Raw genomic sequence first — 15,099 nt, 5'->3', positions numbered from 1 at the left:
CCGCGCCGCCCGCCCCCAACCCGAGCCCCCCGCGGCCACTGCGGGGAGCCCGAGCCGTCGGCGCGGGAGCTGTTGGCGCTGCGGCGCCTCCGCCCCGCCGTCTGCCGAGGAGGCCCCGGCGGATGGGGCCGAGCGGGCCCCGGAGCGGCGCCGCCGGGCGGCGGGGGGCTGCAGGGGCGCCCCGGCTGGCCCGTTAACCCCTCGGCCGCCGCCGCCGCCGTCGTCGGAGGGGGCTGGGAAGTCGCCTGGGCGCACACGTGCCGCCTCCGTCGGGGCCGCGGAGCTGCGGGGGAGATGCGGGCCGCTGTCGGCGCCGCCTCGGGGGGCTCCGCCTCGCCCCAGCCCCCGGAGCTCTGACACCGCCCCCGCCCCGCCGCCTCCGCCGCCTCCCTCTCCGGGAGGGGTGCAGACCCGCTCGCCCCCAGCCCCGAGCCTCTGCCGCCGCGAGGGGGCCGCCTTTGGAGCTGTATAATCCGTTTTTTTTTTTTTTATTTTTTTTTTTTTTTTTTTTTTTAATTTTTGGTTAGTGGCGGCGGTGCTGGGCCGGGGGAAGGAGGGGACACGGAGGCCGCCCTCGCCCCGCCACCCCTCACCCTTTTCCCCCCCGCCCCGGTTCCGGGAGATGTGCCGGGCGGGGGGCCGGGGTTCGCGGAGCCGCAGGAGAGACGCGCAGGGCCGACCCCGGAGCGGCGCTGGACAGGTGAGTGTCTGCGGGTCCAGGGCGAGGGGGACGCCGCACTTGGGCCAGGTGTGCGGGCCGAGGCGGGTGGGGGGAGGACGGGAGCCGAGGCCTGTCCGGGCCGCGAAGGGGGAGGGGATGCTGGAGCCGCGACTCTCTGCACCTGAGCCGGAGGGGAGTCGGGGGCGGCCTGCACTTCGTATCCACCGGCTTGGGGGTCAAGAGGGGCGGCCCCCACGGAGCGCCGGGGACGCTGGGGTGAGGATGGGCGGCTGCGGGGTGCCCGGCGGGGGGAGGGGACCGCGAGTGTGCCCGCGCGTGGCTGCGTGTGCCCGCGCGCGCTCCAGCCTTTGTGGGGAAGCGGCGCGGCGGTGCCTGCGTGTCCCCGGTGCGTGTGCGCGCGGGTGCTTGGCGCCCTGTTTGTGTAGGTGTCTGGGTGTGAGCGGAGAGGGTGCGTGTGCGCGCCGCGCGCGGGCCCCGGCCCCCGGAGGAGCAGTGTCGAGGGCTGGCACCGCAGGATGCTGGGCCGGGGATTGTTTTTCTCCGGGAGGCAGAGACGCGGTGGATGGGGAGGGGTCCGTCTGGGTGTCCCGCCGGCCGCAGCGCGGGGGGCACCGCTGTCAGGAGGTGGGCAGCTCGGCTGCGTCTTCTCGCTCCCGCTCTCGCTGGCACCCGGTTAAGCCTGGGAAGCTGTTGGGTTTGATCCACCCGGATTCGGGCTCTGAGGGCGAGAGCCCTCCCTCTCCCCCAGGTGTTCATTGGGTCGAGCTATGGGGATTCAACTGTCATCCTCCCATCGGAGGGTCCCGGGACGGGAGTCCGGACCAGAAGAGGGTGGAGAGTGCTGTGGGTGCTCGGCCTCGGCCAGAAAAATGCCTCTGCAGGCATCGCTTCAGTGAACCCCCAGCACCCCTACGAAGACAGCACTCTGCTTGCACGGCCCCCACGCACGGCCCTGTCCCTACTCTTCCAGTCTAGGTCAGCACCCAGCCCCATCCCTGCCCAGCCCCTCACTGTACCTTCCTGGTCCCTAACCACTGCCCCCCATGACCCTCCCCAGCGGTGGCAGCTGCGTGGGTGTCCAGCCGTCCCAGGCTTGAGGCAGGGCCCCCTTTCCTCCTGGCTCCTGCAGGACCCAGGGCCTGGGTTAGTCTGCCCACATCCAAACATGTGGTGTGCCTGGGGGAGCAGGGGGAGGGGTTCAAGATGGCTGCCAAGATGGCTGGTCGCCTCTCCGCCTCTCTCTCTCTGTTTCTCTTTCTCTCTCTCCCTTTTCTGCTTGCTCTGTTCCCTTAGCTGCTACAGGAGTCATCGCAGAGAAGGGGTCGGACAGTGTGGGGACAGGTGTGGGGGACTCCTAAGGATGATGTCTGCTTTAGGCCTGTTGACCTCAATGCTGTTTGCTTCTTGGGGAGAGGCTGTTGGTCTCTGTTCTTCTTTCCAGCACCCCAGGGGCCGGCATGAGCTTGTAACCTGACCCCAGACCCCATCCGTTCAGCCCAGCTCACAGCTGGGGGCTCCCTGCCCTCCACCTGCTCTTCTAGGCCTGGCACCTGAATTATCATCGGGATGGTGTGGTGCCCCACGGAGGGTCCCCATCTGTCATCCTCTCCGTCTGCCCCATGGCCAGGGGCTCAGGACTCCCAGTGGGGCTGGGTCAGGCCCCAGCTGTGGGGGCAGGTGACTTCTCTTTCCTCCCCACTCCCCACCCACTAATGCCAAATTTATTACTTAAAAGTAGGATGAAAACAGGGAGAATAAGAGAAGGAATACAACCTTCATTATCATATCGAGAAAATTATCCGTGATTTTCCTAACTAGCAATTTGCCTGCCATGCCGTTCAGAACTGACTTGCCCATTAATTACAGAGATGAAAAATCATCTGGAAAGCGGAAAAGGGAACTAATTCGATCCCTGGCTGGCGGCAGTGGCACCCATGCAACGAGCCACATACATGTACGCTCACATGTGAGCACCGGCCCTCCTACTGTGACGGCCACCTTCCCTCCTCTCCCTTGGTGACCTCCCGCAGGGGCTTAGCCCACCCCATGCTCGTGGTCCCTGCCCTCCAGTGCCTCACTAGGCCATCCCTCTACAGGACGCCCACCCCAACCCCCCAATCTTGGGGAGCTAGCTTAAGGCATGATCACCCCTGCTAATGCCTGCCTTTGGGCTTGGAAGCTACCCAGGGTTAGGGAGGGTGGGGAGACGTGGCCGGCGTACCTGGGCCATGGTGCCTGTAGGGAAGGGGTGGAAGGGAGACTCATGAAGCCCTGTGTCTATTCCCAGCGTGCCCTGGGGAACCTAGGAGGACCCCCACCAGGTGTGTAGGGGAGGGGCTGGCGGGCTCCCTGGCTGCACTGCTGTCTGCATCTAGCGGTCTGAACTCCTGGCCCCGGGGGGCTCCACCTGTGAGCCTCCTGCATCTGGGGTGTGCATCTTCCTCGCACCCCCAGGCTGGTAGGAGAGCATGAGCCCCAGTGTGGGCATCTGGTGGGGGGGGGTGCTGATCCCAAGGGGCTGTGCTGCTCAGCTAGAGCGGGTACCCCTAATGCGGAAGAGGAGGAGCGGGATCCCCGCTGGCTGTGGGGGGCTGAGCTCCAGGTCTCTGCTCCCTCCTACCTCTCCAGCCAGCTGTGTGGCCAAGGACAAGGCTCCGATTTCAATGTGGGCTCCTCTCAAGGATCCGATTTCCAGCCACCAGACACTTCCCTCTTCCAGACCCCTCTTTGTTGGGGGGGGGGGGTGTTCCCTGGGTCTGGAGTCTGGACCCTGGACCCGACCGCAGTGACCCTGGACGTGCCTGAGCAACCGAGCCTTCCTCCTGGGCCGGGTGTTGGCCGCCCCCATCAAAGAGGAAAGCAGGGTCCCAGGACGGGAGGCTGTTGCCCTGAACAGAGCCACGGGCGGGGGGAGGTCGTCATCGCCCCCAGAATCCAGTCCTCTGTCAGATGTCTGTGTGTTCTGTGTGTGCGATTTGGACGGTGACCCGGCTGAGCCTGGCTGCGGTCACGTGTCCAACAGGCTGGTCCGATGCTTGTAGTGGTCTCCTGTGTGCTGGGGTCTGTGAGTTTTGCAGAGCGAGCGGCCCCGTGTCTGTCTGTAGCTCCACACAGGAGCGGGGGGTCTGCATCTTACGTGACAGGTATGTGGACACAAGGCTTCTTGGAACGAGGCTGGGTGCACCTCTTCGTGCGGTCTGTGCTGGTGATGCCGTGGGGACAGTGCCCTGTCCTCGTGGAGCTCTTAGTCTGGCAACACGTAGGGATTTCAGTCAAGGGGCTTGTATTCCAGGGGTTAGGGAGAAGGTTTGTGGCAGCCCCTGTGTCCACGTAATACAGCAGGTTCCGGCACTGGGCCATCTTGGGGTTTGGCCCTGCGTGACCGTCCCCAACACCTCGTCCCCTTCACTCTCTCTCTCCTCACTTCTCCACCAACATGTTAAGTACATTTCGACCCCTAGGCCTTGGCACTGGCTGTTCTTCCACCCAGGACTCTCACCCAGACATCCACAAGGCTTTTGCTTCTTCACCCGCTTCAGATGTCAGCCCCCTCCCCCCCCCCGTAACCTTTACCCCGTGCAGCCTGTTTAAAATCGCAGCCTCCCACCCACCTCCTGACTTTGCCTAGCATGGCTGCCTTTTTGCACACTCTGTCATTTATTTATTTATTGTGCCTGTTTCTTTGTCATCTGTCTCCCCAGCCAGGATCCAAGTGCTCAGGGAGTTTATCACTTGGTTTGCTTTTGGATCCAAGGTGTCGAGACTCATACCTGGCCCACAGTAGGTGTTCAAGAAATCTTACCTGAGTGAATGGGAGGGGGCCTGTCAAAGGACGAGAGTCCTCCGGCTGTGTATGGTGAGGGCTCCCCATCCACCCCGCCCCTTTGGGGGGACTGAGGGCCGCCGCTAGGGGCCTGACCGGGCCATCTCTGCACCTGTTCCCCGTGCCCACCTGTGAGCCCACCTGTGCCCACCAGCTCTCTCTGAGCTGGCCTCATGGGTGCTCCAGTGTGTGAGGGCATCTGTATGGAACTGTGCACGCTATGGGGTGGAGAGCCTGAGGTGGCAAATGTGGGGGCCCTCTGTTCGGCGGGGGGATTGGAAACCCAGGGTCAGGGCCCAAGCAGCCCCTCCTGGTAGGGCACTGACCCAGCTTCTCTGTCTCATGGGATGCGGCCCTCACCCTTGTTTCCAGTCTGCATTGGCCCTGGGGAAATAGCCCAGCAGAAGCCCCCTGCCTCCCCACCCCCAACTCCAAAATTTGGGGAAGATAAAAACTCTAATAAATAGATGCTGAGGCTAAAAATAGCCCTGCCCCCCCCCAAAGCTAAAAATAGTCAGGGTCCCTCCCTCAAGGCTAAAAATACCCAGGAAGTCAGGAATGGGCAAGCCAGGGAGCCAAGCGGGAGCTCCTGTCCGGCCCCTGGAGAGGTGGCGCAGGCAGGCCAGGGGGTCTCCAAGCCATGGCGGTCCTGGGATCGGGGCCGGGTCATTCTCTGCGGGGGCTGCCCTGTGGATCACAGGACTGCGGCCAGCATCCCCGCCCTGCCCCCTCCAGATACGGGTAGTATTCCCTCCGCCCCCGACTGAGACCCCAGACGTTGCCAAACAGCCTGGGACAGAGAACAGGCTTGTGCCTCGTTGGGAAATACTGCTCAGGACCAGGGGTCAGCACGGTTTCTCTGTGAAGAGCCAGATAGTAAGTTCAGGAGACTTACAGGTCGCCCACCTGCTCTTCTCATACTCTTCCTCTGCCTCCCCTTGAAAACCTTTTGTTTATTTTTTTTAACGTTTGTTTTAAATGTTTGTTTTTGAGAGAGAGAGAGAGAGAGAGAGAGAGAACATGTGTGGGTGGGGGAGGAGCCGGGGGGGGTGGGGGACAGAGGATCCGAAGCGGGCTCTGACCAGATAGCAGAGAGCCCGATGTGGGGCTTGAACCGACAAACCTTGAGATCATGACCTGAGCCAAAGTCCGACGCTTAACTGACTGAGCCACCCAGGTGCCTCTCTTCACAACGTTTAAAGTGTGGCAAGGCCACTCTTACTCCACCGGCTGTGCAAAAACAGGGAGTGACTGGGCCATCGATGGTCAGCTCCTGCCCTAGAGTACCCCACAGTTGCCCTTGGTGGTGGAAGCCAGGACACCTGTGGGTGTACCCTCCTCATCAGGGGAGAGCCCCCTTTGGGGCGCACTTGTGCACTTAAGTACACAGCAAGTCTGGTACAGTCTGTCCCTGTCGCCTCCCTGCCCTCGCCTCTTCCCACTCCGCCATGCTCCCTCCACTGGTCACACTGGCTTCCTCACTTGTCTTCAAACAAACACTGGCCAGCCCCAGGACCTTTGCATAGGCTGTGCTCCCTGACAGGAACTCTTTTCCTTGGACACCTGTACGGCTCCTCCCTGAACCTTTGTGGGGCTTTGCTGCAGTGTCTGGGCTTTCTACATCACTCTATTATAAATTGTACACACTACCCACTCCCCCCCCGCCTTCTAACACACACACACACACACACACACACACACACACACACACCAGAGCCCCTGTTCCTCCACGATACTGGTACATCATGGGACAGACTCCTTTAGTGCTCTTTGTGTCTGGCTTCTCCACAGATGTCTGTCCAGCACCTAGATGAGTGCCTGGTACAGAGGTGCCCTACAGAGGATGCGTGTGATCGTCATATATTACTCCTAAGCCCCGTGGCCACTGCGGGAGGCTTCCATCCCATTTCCGTGGGGGAGAGGCAGAATTCCGAGGAAGAACACATAGCCTGAGGTGGGCAGAGCTGGGATTTGAACCTAGGACCCTGGGACTCTTCCCTCTTGCCCTGCTAGGCATCATCTCCCCCTCTCTCTGGTCTCTGTACCGCCCCACCCCTGCCCCTTCACTGCCAGCATCTGGAGGCCCAGAGACTCCTGCGGCCTTCTACCCTGTGCCTTGGGCCCTGGCTCCTCTGACCACTTTCAGCTGTGTTCTGTCATGCCCCAAATGCAAGGCTCTGGTTTGGGCAGGGACCACCATGGAGTGGAAAGAGACCACAGGCCACCACGGTACCAGCCTCCCATGGTAAGGAGCCTGGAGGAGGCACCTGATGAGTCTATCAGTCAGGGAAGGCTTCCTGGGGGAGGGAGCCTCCCAGCTGCAGCCTGGAGGGGGAAGGGGGGATACAGTGGAGGGGAGAGAGAGCCTGTGAGGAGAGGCCTGCCCTGAGGTCAGAAAGAAGGTGGTGGCTCCACAGGGAAAAGGTAAGATGTTTTCTGGCCAGGTGTGTAGACAGGAGGCTGGAGGCCGGTCTTGGGGGCAGAAGGATTGAGTTTGTGCCATGGGGCTGGGAAGGCCTATGGAGGGGTCAGGGCCCGCCGGACAGGATGGGAATACTCAGCATGCGTTCTTTCCGGTTCCTGCGTGGGAGAGAACTACAGAGGGTAAGAAGAGAGGCCGGGAAGCCAGCAGGAACAGGAGGCTACTGCGGGCTCTCAAAGTGCAGGCTCCAGAAGGGGCCTTGAGACATCAGGGCTGGTGTGGAGGGTTTGAGACCAGAGTTGACAGGGTTTTGCGGGTGACTGGTAGGAGGGTGGAGGAAAGGAAGCACGGGGTAAACTCCAGGTTCCTGGCTTTGACGGCTGAGTGGACAGAGAGAAAAGAGGGGGTGGGGATGGGGAGCCCCCACTGCTCTCAGCAACCCCCCCCCCCCCCGCCCCCCCCCCCCCCCCCCCCCCCCCCCGCAGTCTAATCTCCCTTGGCAACAGAAGGGAGTCTGTGAACTTCCGAGTCAGGCCATGTCCCTGCTCTGCTCAGAACCTTCCTTGGCTCCCACCTCACTTGGAGAAAAAGCCTGTGTCCTGCCCCTTGACTCACACCTACTAGCCCTGTCCCGTAACCTCCCCTAGCCCTCAACCTCTTCCCACTCTCCCCCTGCTCGCTGGGCCGCAGCCACGCGCCGGCAGATTCCTACCCCCGAGCCTTTGCACGTGCGGTTCTCTCTGCCCGAGATCTTTCCCCAGGTCCCTGGGTGGCTCACCTCCTTGACACTTCTGTTAAAATGTCTCCTTCCGGGAGAGGTGTTCCCTGAGCACCCCATTTACACTTGTCCCCACAGATACACCCCCACGCTCTCCCTCCCCTTCAGGCCTGTTTTCCTCCAAAGTACTTGTGACCCAGTGGGAACTAGGTGACTGTCCGCTGAATGGATAACCTCTTCTCTGGGCCTGTTTTTGTCTTTGTTCATTAAACAAATTAAGTACTTGTTCTTGCCCAGGGCTGGGCATGCAACAGAGAGCCAGAATGACCCGCGATGGAACTTTCCCTGAGGAGTCCCCAGCTGGTGGGAAAGACAGACATTCAACAGCAGAGCCCAAGTCCAGTCAGGGAAGCAAAGCGTGGAGGCCCAGTGTGCTGTGAGCGGGGCTATAGGAGAGACCGACGCAGGCCGTCCTTTTGAAGGAAGAGTGGGGCAGGGGCCCTGGTACTGAGTGTATGGGGTGGGGGGAGAGGGGAAAGGTGTGGGGGGGCACTTTGGGAGGCTGGAGCAGAGAAGGGAGTGAGGAGGTGGCAGGAGACCGGAGCCTGAGATCCCATGCTAGGCCACCTGAGACAATAGGGAGCCATGGAGGGTTGTAGGCTGGGAGGGATATGATTGGGTTTTTATTTTGCAAAGATCACTTGGGCTGGGTGGAGAGTGGATGGGGTGGGAATGGCAGATAGATGGGGGAGACCGGGGAGGAGGCCCTGGGGGCAAGGGCTTCCTCGAATGGCCCCCACCCCTCTGTGGTCCAGGCCACTGGGCAACTAGAGTGACCTTTTATTTAGTTATTTAGTTATTTTTTTAATGTTTTTATTCATTTTTGAGACAGAGAGAGACAGAGCATGAGCAGGGGAGGGGCAGAGAGAGAGGGAGACACAGAATCTGAAGCAGGTTCCAGGCTCTGAGCTGTCAGCACACAGCCCGACGCGGGGCTCGACCCCACAGACTATGAGATCATGACCTGAGCTGAAGTCAGACGCCCAACCGACTGAGCCACCCAGGCGCCCCCAGAGTGACCTTTTAAAACTGACAAGACAGACAAAGCCCACCCTGTGGCCCTGACATCTAGTGGGAGAAAAATAATAAGCAGATAAATCAAATGCGCGGCTGGCATGCTGGTGATGGATGCTGTGGAGAGAAAAGCCGGAATAGGAGGTAGGAGCACTGGGGCCAGCGGGGCCTCCCTGAGCAGGCAGCAGTGAAACAAAGACCTCTAGGCCAGGTAGAAGCCGTGCAGGTATCTGGGGAAGAGGGAACAACCCGTGCAAAGGTCCTGAGGTGGGACCACACCTGATGTTCTCCTCCAGGAAATGGGGGGCTGAGCGAGCAAGGAGAGCGGAAGGAGGTGAGGGCAGGGGTGGGATAGAGCGTGCAGGGCCTTGCGGGCCCCGGGGAAGGACATGGGCTTTTGTTCCCAGCGAGGTGGGAGTCCTAGAGGGTTCTGAGCAGAGGAGTGTGCCCGACTCAGGTGCTCACGGGCACCCTCTGGCCGCTGTGGGAGGAACGGGCTGCGGACGGCGATGGCCCGAGACCTGAGAGGCCGAGGCAGGGCCGCCCAGGGGACAGGTGATGGGGCTGGACCAGTGAGGGCCGAGGAGTGGGAAGAGAGCAGATTCTGGAGGAGGGGCCGCGGGAGCCGCTGGGGTTGGAAGTGGGGTGAGAAGAGGAGAGGGGTCTGGGATGAGCACCGGGGCGGCCTGGGCTGCCCTCTGGGGAGATGGTGAGATACGGGGCCGGGGTGGGAGGCTTTGGGAGGACCCTGCCCTCTCTGAGCCCGCAGCGTCCTGCCCAGGGGAGGGCTGTGTGCTCGGCGGCGCTGTCTGGGTGCTTGCTTCACCTCTTCGAGGTAGAGCTGTTAGTCCTGAGTTGAGAGGGGAAATGGGCTCTCAGAGGCAAAGAGCTGAGCCTGAGGCCACGCCAGATTCAGACCCTGGAGCCTAGCCCTTGTACCTTCCCCTGGGGGCCTGCTGCTTCCTTACGCTGCCAGGCCTGAGGGCTTCCTGGAGGAGGCAGGTCTGCGGAGCTGGGCTCTCAGGCTGCTGGGTTTCGGGACAGAGGCAGGAGATTCCTGTGGAGGGGCAGGGCCACGAGGGGCCCTGAGCTCCTCACCTCCCCGCTCGGTGTCCCCCCAGGCATTCAGACTCCCACCTACTCGAGGAGAGGGTTGCCATGGCAACTGCACTCTAGGGCAGACTAGAGGCGCCCCCTCTTCTCCAGCAGCTGGTTCTCCTCCTGTCACCCTCCCCTGCCCCGCTTCAGGGCACCCGAGGACAGAGCCTGGGCCGTGTCACCCACTCTCAGGATCCCCGCTGCACCCCTCCCCCTCGACTCAACCCTGACGTGGGGCTCAGGAGCAAACAGGCAGGTGTGGGACTGGTGCGCTGCCCACATGACCTGGGGGTTGGACACATGCCTGGGGTCTGGTCCACCTTGCGGCGCGAGGGCAGCAAGCCCTGTGTCCCACGCATTGAATTAGGGTCACCCAAGTCTGCGGAGGCTTGAGGTGGGGACAGACTCAGGTGCAGGCTCGTCTGGCCCCGTGGGTGCAGCACGTCTGGGTGTGCCCAGCTCTGGGGGTGCCGTCACACAGAAGCGGTGGGTCCCGGAGAAGGGGGGTGTCCCGGCCACCACAGTCTCCCCAGCCGAACCTCGGGGGCCAGCCTGCCTGGGTTGAGTCCCTTGAGCAGTGGGGTGCCCCTGGGACCTCACTTTCCCCATCTGTACCATGCGGGTGCGTGCCTCCCCCACCCGCCCTCCCCGTGTACTAAGCTCTCATAAGGACCAAACGCGCCGTGTGTATACGGTGCCTGGGATGGGGCACAGAGGTGTCAGCTGCTGTCCCCGGCGTCACAGGAGGGTCTGGGACTGGCGATCCCCCAGAGTTTGTGCCAGGCTCTCTGAGGCTGTGCGACTCAGCCCTGCCCCCGTCTCTGTCCCCCACCCGCCCCCATGTGTCCTGACCCCCCGCGGGTGCGTCTGCCAGAGCTGCCGTGACCGACCGAGTACCCCGACCAACCGAGTACCCCAGACTGGCAGGCTTTCACCACGGAAACTTATTATCCAAGTGCCGGAGGCCAGACGTCCAAGGTCAAAGTGTGGGCTCGGTGGGTTCCTTGCGGAGGCTCTGAGGGAGCGTCTGTCCCGTGCCTCTCCCGTGGCTTGTGGGGGTTCTGGGGCACGCCTTGGCGATCCTCCCGATCCCTGCCTCTGTCCTCCCCTGCTGTATGCCACGCGTCTGCATCTACGTCTCAGTATCCCCTTTTCCATAAAGACACCAGCCATGCTGGGTGAAGGCTCACCCTAATGACCTCATTTTAACTTGATTACCCGTTATTTATTTACTTATTTATTTTTATATTTATTTATTTTTTTTAAATTTTTTTAACGTTTATTTATTTTTGAGACAGAGAGAGACAGAGCATGAATGGGGGAGGGTCAGAGAGAGAGGGAGACACAGAATCTGAAACACACTCCAGGCTCTGAGCTGTCGGCACAGAACCTGACGCGGGGCTCGAACTCACAGACTGTGAGATCATGACCTGAGCCGAAGTCGGATGCTTAACCGACTGAGCCACCCAGGTGCCCCTATATTTATTTTTGAGAGAGAGAGAGAGAGAGAGAGAGAGAGGGAGGGGCAGAAAGAGAGGGAGACACAGAATCCAAAGCAGGTTCCAGGCTCTGAGCCATCAGCACAGAGCCTGACGCGGGGCTCGAACTCACAGACTATGAGATCATGACCTGAGCCGAAGTCAGATGCTTAACCGGCTGTGCCACCAGGCACCCCAACTTGATTACCTTTTATTTTTTTATTTTTTTATTTTTTTAAATTTTTTAACGTTTTATTTATTTTTGAGACAGGGAGAGACAGAGCATGAACAGGGGAGGGTCAGAGAGAGGGAGACACAGAATCTGAAACAGGCTCCAGGCTCTGAGCTGTCAGCACAGAGCCCGACGCGGGGCTCAAACTCACATACCGCGAGATCGTGACCTGAGCCGAAGTCGGCCGCTTAACCGACTGAGCCACCCAGGCGTCCCTTGATTACCTTTTAAAAGACTAAGTCAGGGGGCGCCTGGGTGGCGCAGTCGGTTAAGCGTCCGACTTCAGCCAGGTCACGATCTCGCGGTCCGTGAGTTCGAGCCCCGCGTCAGGCTCTGGGCTGATGGCTCAGAGCCTGGAGCCTGTTTCCGATTCTGTGTCTCCCTCTCTCTCTGCCCCTCCCCCGTTCATGCTCTGTCTCTCTCTGTCCCAAAAATAAATAAAAAACGTTGAAAAAAAAATTAAAAAAAAAAATAAATAAAAGACTAAGTCAGGTCCCATTCTGAGGTGCTGGGGGATAGGATTCCAACATACCTTTTTCTTGCTGGTGGGGGGCGGGCAGTTCATAACACCCCCCTCCGAAGGCCCCAGGGATGTTCAGGCTCAGGCCTCCTGGGACATGGCTCCCACCTCCCCACGTCTGGCCTTGCCTCCCCGCTTAGGTGGGCGCCGGGTGGCAGGCCGAGCTGCCCAGGCCAGGTGGGCACACAGGCCAGGAAGGGAGAGTAGGGGACAATAGTCACAGTGCCCGGCTCCTCCTGCTCCAGCCCTGAGCTGGGGCCCGTTCTGGGAGTGCCTGGGCTTTCTGGGGAGTGGCCTTCAGGGAGTGGGGGGCAGCCTGAAGGGAACGCTCTGTGTGGCCCTCAGGCAATGGTGCCTAGGCCCCCAGGTCACAAGCCCCCACCTCTGTCCCCTGGCATTCATTGGGTAAGCATCTGCGTGAGGACCTACTGTGTATCTCCGTGCCAGAGGTGGCCTGGGGAGCTTGCACTTTCCTGGGGGTGTGAAGGAAATCCATGAGTAGACAAGCGAAGTCTTGAGGCAGTGACGCGATCAGTGGCGACGGTAGTGACAGCTGCTGCAGGGGACGCTCCTCAGTCACTGTGTGCCAGCCACGGCCCCGAGTGTCTCACGCGCATGAACTCCTCCTGCCAACGCGGCTGCCCTGGGCGGTATCCCTGTCTCACCCAGAGGACCTTACGGGATGGCGGGGGGGGGGGGGGGGGGGCGGGGCGGGAGGCACCAAGTGCACACAGACCGAACGGACTGGAGGCCCACCTGCCTCTCCGAGGAGGGCACATCTGAACTGCGATCTAAGGGACACAGAGCCGGGGCCACAGGCCGGGGCCACCTGGTGGGATTCTGCGTTGTCTCAGGGATCGTGGAGCGGGAGACATTGTCAAGAGTGACAAGATGTCTTTAAAAGGAAAAGGACCCCTGTCTCAGACTCATAGAGGCTCAGTCGGTTTGGCTCCAGTCGTGATCTCACTGTTTCGTGAGTTTAAGCCCTGCATCAGGCTCCCTGTTGTCCGCGCAGAGCCTGTTTGGATCCTCTCTCTTTCTCTTTCTCTCTCTCTCTCTCTCTCTCTCTCTCTCTCTCTCTCTGCCCCTCCCCTGCTGGTGCTCTTTCTCTCTCTCTCAAAAATAAACAAACATTTTTAAAAAAGAGACTCCTCTCTGGAAACAACCCAGGCATCCCCAAACAAGATGTGGTCCATCCTCGTAATGGAATATTATTCAGCCCCAAAGAGGGATGAGGGGCTGACACAGGCTACTGTGTGGATGAGCCTGAGGGACACCATGCTGAGTGACACAAGTTAGCCACAGGGGGATACATCCTGTGCGATTCCTCTCACATGAGGTCCCCAGAGGAGCCAGTCGTAGAGGCAGAAGGTAGATTGGTCGTCGCCAGGGGCAGGGGCTAGCAGTGACCCCTAACGAGGACAGAGTCTCTGTTTGGGGTGATGACAGGGTTTTGGAAATAGACCGTGGTGGCAATGGTGGCACAGCACTGAGAATGTAATTAACGCCATTGAATTATACACGTAAAAGCGGTTAAAATGACACATTTTATGTTACATGTCTGTTACACCGTAATTTTATAAAGGCCCCTCTGGCTGCCGGTGGGGAGCCCAGAGTGTGGGAGCCAGAGGGGTTGGAGGCTGCTAGAGGGAGGCCAGGGCTGTCCGGAGAGCGGCTGCTGGGGTGTCCTAACTCCTGAACTGGATGTCAGGGCGAAGGAAAGAGGAACCAAGGATTTTGACTCCCTGGGTTTCAGCCCAGGGACCCGGGGGGATGGTGGGACCATGGACTAATATGGGGGGTGGGGTTGTTTTGGTCTGGTCAGGCTGGGAGACCCGAGGGAGGTGTAGATGGTGAGGAGAGAAGCAGGGCTGGCGCTCCAGTGTGGCAGTCTTGGGGGAGGCTAGTTGAGTCCCCCAAGGAGTGTGGATGGGGGAGAGGCCTGGGGACCCCCACCTGGGGTTCCAGCGCCTGGGTCCTGGGTGCAGCCCTTGGGGGTGGGAGCCACCTCGCTCAGATGCATGCCCCCGGTGTTCTGATTCTGCCGTGCTGTGGACAGCACCCTTTGATGGGTCCCAGGCTGGCCTGTCCCATGTGTAGACTGTGGTCCTGACCAGAACCCCTCAGACGGAACCGGGGTGGGGGAGGCGACAGCTGGCTCAGGTTCACACCACTCGTGAATGGCGGAGTTGGATCCAGACCTAGGTGGGTTGGCTGCCCCCCGGAGCCTGGCATCCAGCAGCCTTTCCAGTATTAACCGGCCGCTAACTAGTTTAAGTCCCTCAGGGAGAGCCAGGGAGGGAAGTGTCCATTGGGGTCAGAGTTTCTCCTGAGCCTGCTCATGGCTAGGAGATGGGGGTGGGGGTGGGGGAGGTAATGAAGCCCCTGCTGCCCACAACGTAACATAAAACACTGTGAGGGGGCGCCTGGGTGGCTCCGTTGGTTAAGTGTCCAACTTCAGCTCAGGTCATGATCTCACAGTTCGTGGGTTCGAGCCCCACGTCGGGCTCTATGCTGACAACCCAGAGCCTGGAGCCTGCTTCGGATCCTGTGTCTCCCTCTCTCTCTGTTCCTCCCCCACTCACGCGCTGTCTTTCTCTCTCTCTCAGAAATAAAGATTAAAAAAATTTTTTTTTTAATAAAATAAAATGCTGTGAAATGAACCCAAAGTGCAGGCCCTGTCCGGTCGGGGTTGTGGGGTGAGGCGGTAGAGGGGAGACTTCCCGAAGGCTGGGGATAGGGAGGGCGCAGGTATGGAGGGCTGTGCTGTGAAATTACCGCCCATTTCGCGAGAGTCGTCTGAGGCCCAGAAGGGGGCGTCCTGCCCGTGAGCGCGCCGCCCTGACCTTTATAATTCTTGAGAACCTGTGCCCTCAAGGAGCTTCTGGTCTAGTAGGGAAGGTTGACAACAGACCGGCCAGCGTAAAAAGGTAATTTCGGGTGTGGTCGAAAGCTGTACGTCAAAAACAGGGCAGAAGGATGGCAAGTGGGAGCAGCAGGAACGTTTGGGGAGGTCGGGGTGGGTTGTTCTGCCCGCGTGGCCTCGGAGTTG

The 15,099-nt window shown here is 60.4% G+C and overlaps 1 protein-coding gene across 3 annotated transcripts in view; it reads left to right on the top strand.

Moving 5' to 3' along the window:
* The first annotated feature begins 479 nt into the window (after positions 1-479).
* ADGRL1 (adhesion G protein-coupled receptor L1) overlaps positions 480-15,099 on the top strand; it is a 44,984-nt gene continuing 30,364 nt past the window's right edge. For all 3 annotated transcript variants that reach the window (XM_049640008.1, XM_049640007.1, XM_049640009.1), the window contains exon 1: positions 480-700. The gene's annotated coding sequence lies outside the window, so the exon portion shown is untranslated. The remainder of the gene's footprint in view (positions 701-15,099) is intronic.

The sequence above is a fragment of the Panthera uncia genome, chromosome A2 (assembly GCF_023721935.1).
Source record: "Panthera uncia isolate 11264 chromosome A2, Puncia_PCG_1.0, whole genome shotgun sequence".
NCBI lineage: Eukaryota > Metazoa > Chordata > Mammalia > Carnivora > Felidae > Panthera > Panthera uncia.
This window is presented reverse-complemented; position numbering and strand designations above follow the sequence as displayed.